The 9,331-nt window shown below is 35.5% G+C and overlaps 1 pseudogene; it reads right to left on the bottom strand.

The window, feature by feature from the left end:
• Nucleotides 1-880: 880 nt before the first annotated feature.
• Nucleotides 881-8,678, bottom strand: LOC131624525 (probable WRKY transcription factor 31; annotated as a pseudogene).
• Nucleotides 8,679-9,331: the final 653 nt, after the last annotated feature.

Here is a 9,331-nt window from a genome sequence, read left to right as displayed (position 1 = left end):
CGACAAATGAGATAAAGCCTATACAAAATTAAAAAAATAGCATCAAATATCGAGAGTGTAATATCCAACTTTGTAAATGACATCAACAAACATAAATATAAACGAAATAGCAATTTCAGAAACCGAAACGAGAACGAGAATGGTTTCAAAACAAGAAGAAGAACAATTTTGGCTTTAAGAGAAACTGATTTCGATTCTCGACTTCGAAACATGAATAGAACGATTTCAGTTGAGAGAAATCAATTTCAATTTGTGACTTTGAAACATGAACAAGAACAATTTCAACTTTGAGAGAAATCAATTCCAATTTTCCAAGAAAAATCAAATTTTAGTTTCTCATGGTGGAAAAAAAATTTTGAATTAAGAGAAACCAATTTTGATTTCTCAGTTTAAAAGAAACGAATTTAGGTTTTTAGGATTGAATATGTGAGTGATGATTCAAACTGAGTACAAAGAGAAAAGACTACTTCTATAATAAAAAAAAAAAGTTTAATCTATTTTATATATATTTCTCACTAGTTTTTTAAGAGAAAAGAGAGAAATAAAAAACAAGTAAAATCTATATGTCACAAATCTGCAGCAAACTCGCATATAGTCAAGGAAAAAAAGAGTACGATGCAAGAATACTTATCTTGTTTTCTAATTGTTGCCATAAAAATGAATAGTTAAATTTAAATTATTAAGATTAAATGAATCTAATTGTTCTCTCATTATTCATGCATCTTAATGATTTTTCCTTGTGTCTGTGTTTATTATAACTTGATCTTTAATTTACGATTGATTGAAAAATACTCTTTAATCTCAATTTAGGATAAGTTATTTATTGAATTCTATTTCGTAGAATAGGATAAGTTATTTGGTGAGGAAAAGGAACTAGGAACTAATTTTGAGGCATTTGGAGTTGCAGAGGATTTGGAGTTTGCGTATAGTCAAGTGTTATAGACCGAAACGGAGCAGAAGTTGAGATAGTTGCGAGACTTGTAGAACCAGGAATAGTTGCATTTGTTGTTTCATCTTTGCTTGAAGTTGATTCTAAAAGAAGCATTCATGCCGCTGCTGCAGTTGTTTGTGCCATTTCCATGGCTTCCGGTGGTAAAGTATGGTTATGATAGCCTTCATATGTTGTGATTACCACTTTATTGTCTTTAGCACACTTTTGTACCTGCAAATTTTGAACTCTCTATCAGAATTTTATTTACACTGCATAACAAACTTTTGTATTCAATAAGTTTCTTATACTGACATCTGAACTCACGATCTTACGAGATTTGAGTCAACTTTATACGAAAATTTTATAAACTTTCGCTGCCAGTTTATAAAGATTTTAATAATCAAACCTAACTAGCTACTACATTCGAGAATGGAAGCAATATCCTTGAAAGATGAAACACATATCCATTTAACATTACTCTTATTCATATTCAACCTAGTGAAATGCATGTCATGTCAATAATTGATGTTATTAATTGTGTACGTAGTCTTAAATGACAGTTAATTGAGCACGTATATATGAATACAAAATTTTAATAAATACTATCTAACAATTTAGGCAACAATTAAAAATTTTAATGTCTATGCGACTGCTATGGAATTGAGGTTCCGATGCATTAATTATGTTTAAATCTTAAAGGAGAAAACCTACCTGTTTTCTAACTGGGCAACCCCTAACCATGCTGCACCTATAATAAGCACGAGGACTCGGGTCTCCTTTCACTATTTTCTGTCCATACTTCCTCCACTTGCATCCATCAAAAACCTAATAAATAAAAATAATTTCTCGTTACAAAATTGTAATTTGTATAGATTAAAAAGTATTGCAACTTGCAATTTAAAACTATGTTACACATTTTTGACATATTTACCATGATTCCATCTGATCTGGTTCTAATAGAAACTCTTGCTCTCGTCATGATTGCAGCAACATCAATTGAATCATCATTAACAAAGTTTGGAGCATAGTTTAGAGGACTCGGCCTTTGAAATCTCTCAGCATGACCAGCAAGTTTATCCCCTCTTGTAGTCCCTTTACCATAGTCATTATTTTCTTCATCACTAATATTTCCATTCTTAGTTAGGACTAACTCCTTGGATGCAGCTCTAATGTTTTTCTCCTGTTGGGATTTCAATCGATCAGAACTTTTTGTTCTTGAAGAGGGTTCAGGATCCATCTCAGTATCAGCATTAATAGCCAATCTAGACTCCAAAAAATCTCTTGAAACCGATGTTCCAGCGTTCTCAAATTTCCTTTTCTTTTCAAGTTTTCCAGATTTCTCATATTTGATTGATTTCTGATTGAGAAATAACAACCATGCGCCATATTCAAAGATTTGGTTTATTTATTTTATTTATTTTGATTTATTTTAATTTAAATTAATAAAAACCAAAGATAAATGAAATAAAACCATGGCCATGCATATATGGGCTTGAGAAATCTCTTAACATGTTTAAATTCATATTCAAACCTCACACATTAGGCCCATTTGAAAAATTTCCCCGTTTGGTCATTGCTTCTTTCATGCATTTCACCAAGAATTAACCAACTTTGACAAGGCATATCTCCCTCAATTATTGGCATATGACCATGTTCTAGGACTTTTGGGAAAGCCCAAGATGTCCTTTAAAACTTCCTTTTCGTTTCATCTTGATTGAGTTTACCATGTTCAAGTTATGAGCTTTGAGGAAAAATGACTTTTTGCGATCCTTTAGAAGGACCTATAATGTATTGGCTCATATCTCTCAAATGAATAATTTTTAGCCTTGACATGTGAGAGACAAATTGTAGAGAATTCAATTTCCTTCAAAATAGGCTTTGGATGGAGAATTTTTGAGGTTCCATGTGGGAGTTATGGCTGGTCAAAGTTTAGTTGACTTTCTCCAATGAAAACCCTAGTTTAGAAACTTTTGAATTGTTGATTTCTGATCTTTCCTTGATGAACAATGATCAATTCTTGATCAAATGGTGAATGATACTTCATAATAAGGATGTTGACAGAAAATCAGGAGTTTTGACTGTACTTTGACCACAGCTGACTTTTAGGTCAAATCAGTCGACTGTTGACTTTCTGAGCAATTGAGTGATCAATCTTTTGAATTGAGACTTGAAATTTGTCATGGAGGTAGTTTGGAATATCATAGACCATATGAAATGCATTGGAGCCTTTGGTCCATTGATTTCTCCTTAGAACAACAAAACCCTAGTTTCTGAGCCTTGTTTTAGGAGAGTGTGTCTTGGAGCTTTGTGTGTTGATTTGAGCTTGAATAGGAGAAATAGTACGGGCAAATTTTGGGGTATGACACAGTGCTAAAAACGTTGCAACCCTCTGATTTTTTTTGTCTTATAAGAGCTATCCTATTTGACTAACGAATACCTTACAGTATAAAAGTCTGCACCATTAACACAACCAATAATCTCGCTTGACTTAGCTCCCAACAATTCATTCCAAGGTTAACGTCAAGTAAATCCAACATCTCGCTCTAACGACAAGCCGCAATTATCCCCGGAGAAAAATCAGGACTCTCACGGAAATGACACCTCATTAGCCTTAACATCGCCCTCAACTCCTAGAGATGCGAACAACCCAAATACCTGATTATTCCTTCTCAAGGACTCTCCGACTTAAGCGTCAGACGTAAATCTTGAATTTGTACTCCCTCCGAATTCGCGAATTAACAAGGTCTCACCAACTTTTAAACTTCTGCAATCCATGGCATACTGAACCATGTATTCACACCTGAATATCTCAGCAAAGCACAAGCTTCTCCCCCACTTGTTTCAATCTCACTCCTGCAAACAAGTGATTAGGAAAACGAGAAAGCACTGACAGGGTTTCACACACATGTGACGTACTAAGGAAATATATGTCAACAATATTCCACTGTTAAACCACACTAATAACTCAACAACTTGGCTGGACGGACCGCCCTGCTCTGATACCAATTGTAACACCCCGATTTACCTCGCATAATATTAATAAAATCAGTGTATAAAATCTTCATTTAAAACAATTCTTTGAAACCAGGATGTCACATTTTCTTCATAATACAAAAATAATTGCTCTTAATCATAATAGATACATAACACATATAAACGGATGAACTTTTCAAACGATATTATTTCCAAAGTGAAACAAATTTCAATTATGCAGCGGAATTCAACATATTCAATCCTAGGAACGTCATGACATTTTAATCCAACAATTCAGCTTCAAGCTGTAAACATACTTCAATATGCAATTAAAATATCCACTAGAAACAAATAGAAAGTAATAAGGTTCATCCCCCTCGAGTGTTACGTCTCAGAGCGACAATCTCGACTCGATCTACTTGAAGGTAACTAGCCTTCATTCCTGATTACCTACACGTTACCAACATAGGGGTAACATTCAAACATAAGGGGTGAGATATCTTACGATATAAAGGAATGCATGATAAATATTATAGGAGATATATATCATACATAATTTCACCGCTCCATACAACATTAGCAATGTTCATCATTAAACAACACATCGTTAATCATCAACAACAAATAATTCATTAATCCTATCATAACCATGATAATGCAATGCAACCGACTCCCTAATATGCATGTGGTACCATCACGGCATAAGCCCTCTCCAAAATGCCAAATAATGGGAAATAACAAGGCGTAAGCCTTCAACAATAGGGCATAATCCCTCAACATTTTGCCAATCTAGGCCAACAACAAGGCATAAGCCTTCAACAATGCAATGTATGCGACATCTATGTGCAATAGCATAAATATGCAATAACAAGGCATAAGCCCTCAAAAATTATGCCATTTCAGGCCATCATCATCGTCATCATGAAATAACAAGGCATAAGCCTTCAAGAACTTCCAATCAAGGTCAGCAACAACATCATTATGAAACATCAAGGCATAAGCCTTCACCAATTTGCCGATTAAGGCGAACAATTATTATCATCACACAACAATATCATAATAAAACAACATTCATTCATCATCAACATAAGGCATAAGCCTACACAATAATCCTGTCATTTTAGGTCAACAATAACAATCACACCATAGTAATATATTCCACAAATTATGGAATTATCATCCCAATAACCTTCTCATCAATTATCACCAAAATCATTGCATTATACGCAACACTGACACACGGAATATTAATTAGTAGCAGAAAATTACTAACCAAAATTCGGTTAGTTGTGTAAAATAAGTACTGTGGGTGTTAAGTGGAGGCGACACTGGAAAATGCAATCTCTGGACCGGTATTAATTTTTCAGGTGCGGGTGCTTCGCGCGCTACACTGTTTGTCGCGCGTCTTGTATCTTTTGGCCAGTGAATTCTTTTTAATGGTTCACTTGGCTAGCCTTTTTCCCACTTACACCAAGGCTTCATAGTATAGTATTTTGTAGTTTTATTTTTAATTCTTTTGTTTGTTTTTAGATTCAAATTTTGGCCCGATCGCTTCACTACAACGCGCAAGGCTTTTAAAAGCGCTTTTTTTGGCCTTTAACAGCGCTTTAAAGCTCTGCCAAAGCCAGCGCTGGCATAGGCTACGAAAGCGCTTTTAAAAGCGCTCTGGTAGGCCCCCCCTATAAGAGCGCTTTTCTGGAAAAAGCGCTCTTGTAGGCCCCCCTTTAAGAGCGCTTTTCAGGAAAAAAGCGCTCTGGTAGGCACCCCTATAAGAGCGCTTTTTTCAAAAGCGCTTTCGTATGTTGCGTTTTTTTTTTTTTTTTTTTTTTTGCTTTTTATTATTTCTAAACCTGCACTTTTGGCAGCAATATTTTAGAACCTGTAATTTACTATTTTTTGGCAGTATTTTTTCATGAACCTATAATTTATCATTTCAAATTGATATATACCATTATAATCGATATCGATTATATACAAGAAAAGTATTATATTATATACCATTAATGTAAATCAAAATACATATATACATATTTCTAAACCAAAACAACTAAACCAATTCACATATTTCTAAACCAAAACAACTAAATGGGAAACAACTTCCGAGTTCTTATGCAACCAATGTACGCTTCCTGTATTATCTGGAGCTATGTTGTATTGATGCTTTAGTGGAGAACCAGTAGTCACCAGAGCTATGTTGTATTGTGTCACAGAATATGAATCAAATAACTGTACCCCGAACGATCCTGCCACAGAAGACTTCGGGGTACATTACTTGATTCATATTCTGTGGAACATAATCGGCAGGGGCACATTGTGTTCTATCCTTTACCAGTCCATCCACTGTTTGAAGCTCAACCTACAATAGAAAAACGTGATTATTTACACAACATTCACATTCTCAATATTTTCTCTATCAACCAAAAATTTCCTCATCTCCGAACAAAAGACAAAATAGTTAATAAAAATAGTGCTATACCAGAACAGAAACCAATTTATAAGAAATCAATTAACAACCACATGCACATAAAAATAGTTTTTGATAAAAGAACAAGTCAATTGAGCCAACAACCAAAAACCCTAAAAAAAATCAGCCGTAGAGCCGTAGAGCCAACAACCAAAAACCCTAAAAAAAATTCTGTTCATCATCCTCGAAAAACCTCTCCAGAAACTGTAAATACGTTGTTCATATTCATCCAACAACAATCACAATACACAGCCGCAAACACTAACCAAAACCCTAATTGTTCATCTTTCTCATACACGCAAACCATTCATCAGAAACAAAACCATTCACAAATCATCATCAAACATAACCAGACAAACATTCATCAAACCCAAACATTTGTTCATCACTTTCCTAATCAAACAAACCCTTCAGAAATTTGAGAGAGGAAGAGAGAATAAGAAATAAACTCAGAAAGGTCTCACCCGGTTTTGGTTTGTAGATTCAGAATCGAAATCGAACTCAGCAACAACACGAACCTCAACTCACCATAAACTCGTGTGTTTTGGATCTGAAAGGAAGAAGAACGGCGGAGGTTTCTAGGGTTTCGGAGAGAGGACGGCGGAGCAACGAAGGAAGAAGAAAGATCTGAAACAAAACGCGTGTGTTTGTAAAATATATAATTTTTTAAATGGGCTACCAGAGCGCTTTTCAAAAGCGCTTTAAAAACACCCCCTACTAGAGCGCTTTTATCCCAAAAGCGCTTTCGTAGCACCCACCCTATAAGAGCGCTTTTAAAAGCGCTTTCATAACCCCCCTACCAGAGCGCTTTTTAAAAGCGCTCTCATACCCCCCCCCTACCAGAGCGCTTTTTAAAAGCGCTCTCATAACTCCCCCTACCAGAGCGCTTTTTTTGCATCATTTTTCCTTGTTTATTAATTTTGATTTTAGCGAGCCCTACGAGAGCGCTTTTGCTAAAAGCGCTTTAGTAGCTGCGCTGCTACAGCTTAAATTTGGCGTAGTGCTTGGAGAAGCATTTAGTAATTCTCCAATTTTGATTGATTCAACATGTCAATTGTACGGTAATGATAATGTTCAAATTTGTACGTTGCAAGGTACTCGTTTATCGCTTTCTATAGCATAACATGATTAGGAAACTTGTCATTTGTACACTTATCATGTCATTCATTCTTTTTGTATAACTTGCTCATAACTTTAATCACATTATTTTCTCTTTTTTACCCATAAATGTGAGGTTGATTTCCATTGTGTGTATATGTGAGTGACCGACATTTTTTATTTTAATTGGATGTTATTATGTTTAATCTTTCATTTGTATTGATTTTTTGAATACACAAAAGTGATCAAGGCCTTTGTTTGATTTTGAACGCAACTACTAGCCAAATATTTTCCACCTTGTGAGTGTGTGACCATTCATAACCCCTTTGATCCTTTTTCTCAATATCCATTTCGTTTTTTGAACTTGAGACATATTTCACCTTTTTAATAGATTGTGATTGTTGTATTTTTTTCTTGAACCCTCAACTATGATGTTTAGTTTGGATTTTTACCTTGCCTTATAAAGTAGGGAGTATTCACTTTATGTTGTGGTTGAACTCAAGTTGGGGAGAAGAATGTGTTATTCGTTTATAGTGCAATTGCTATGTGGTTGAGAAAGAAAAAAATATGTGAAAAAGAAAGAAAAGAATCGGATAAATCCATACCTGTTGCCCCTAATGTCCTTCTTGAAAGGAATCACCACTTCATCGACATTACCATATTTTGCGTAAACCTTACACAAATCTCTGGCTAAAAATTTCTCAAGAAACGGAGTTACAAAAAACGTCGATCTTCTCCGGCTGTCACTTTTAGTTCTGCTATTGACTGCATTGTCGTCCCACACCTTTAGTTTACCTCGCCGATGGGAGACCACCGACCACTCCCCTTCTCTCACTTCTCTCATAAGGAACACTTCTAGCCAAAGGCTACGCACAACATTTTGGTGTAAATTATACCGAAGTATTTGCACCAGTAGCTAGGTCGGCTTGACACCATTCGAGTCCTTCTTGCAGTAGCGGATGTTTTCCAGTTAGACGTGAAAAGTGCATTTCTTCACGTGAGCTTAAGGAGGAAATATTTGTGGAGCAACCTGTCGGGTTTACGAAGAAGGGAGAAGAAGGGAAAGTCTACAAATTTAAAAAGGCTTTATATAGCCTCAAGCAAGCACCAAGGGCCTGGTACGACGAAATTGATACTTATTTTCTCCATAAAGGCTTCGAAAAAATGCTCAAATGAACACACTTTGTTCACAAAATCGGTTGATGGTAACATTTTGATAATAAGTCTCTATGTAGATTATTTAATTTTAATTGGATTTGATGTTTGCATGTGCCATGAGTTCAAGAACTCAATGATGTTGGAGTTTGACATGATAGATTTGGGAATAAAAGTGTTGCAGGATCCGAATGGTATTTTTATATGTCAAAGAAGATATGCACGGGAAGTATTAATAGGATTTAACACAGAGAGTTGCAATGCTGTGAAGAATCCAATTGTCGTTGGAACAAAGCTGACAAAAGATGAAGGAGGAACTGAAGTTGATGCTACCTTATTCAAGCAAATGGTGGGGAGTCTCATTTACATAACTGTGACTCGTCCCAACTTAATGTATGTTGTAAGTCTCATTAGCAAGTACATATCTAGACAAACCGCGTCACATTGGATCGCAGCCAAGTGAATTCTTAGATACTTGAAAGGAACAACTGAATTGGGAATTTTCTATAAGAAGGGAGAAGAAAATGTGAAGCTTTTGGTATTCACGGATACTGAACATGCAAGCGATCTTGATGATAGGAGGAGCACTTCTAATTATATGCTCAAAATACGACATGGAGTTGTATCATGATCTTCAAAAAAGCAACCGGTGGTGACTTTGTCTACTACGAAGGCTGAATATATTGCAGCAGCTCTTTGTGCGTGTCAAT

Source organism: Vicia villosa, unplaced genomic scaffold (genome assembly GCF_029867415.1).
Source record: "Vicia villosa cultivar HV-30 ecotype Madison, WI unplaced genomic scaffold, Vvil1.0 ctg.000133F_1_1, whole genome shotgun sequence".
Classification (NCBI taxonomy): Eukaryota; Viridiplantae; Streptophyta; class Magnoliopsida; order Fabales; family Fabaceae; genus Vicia; species Vicia villosa.
This window is presented reverse-complemented; position numbering and strand designations above follow the sequence as displayed.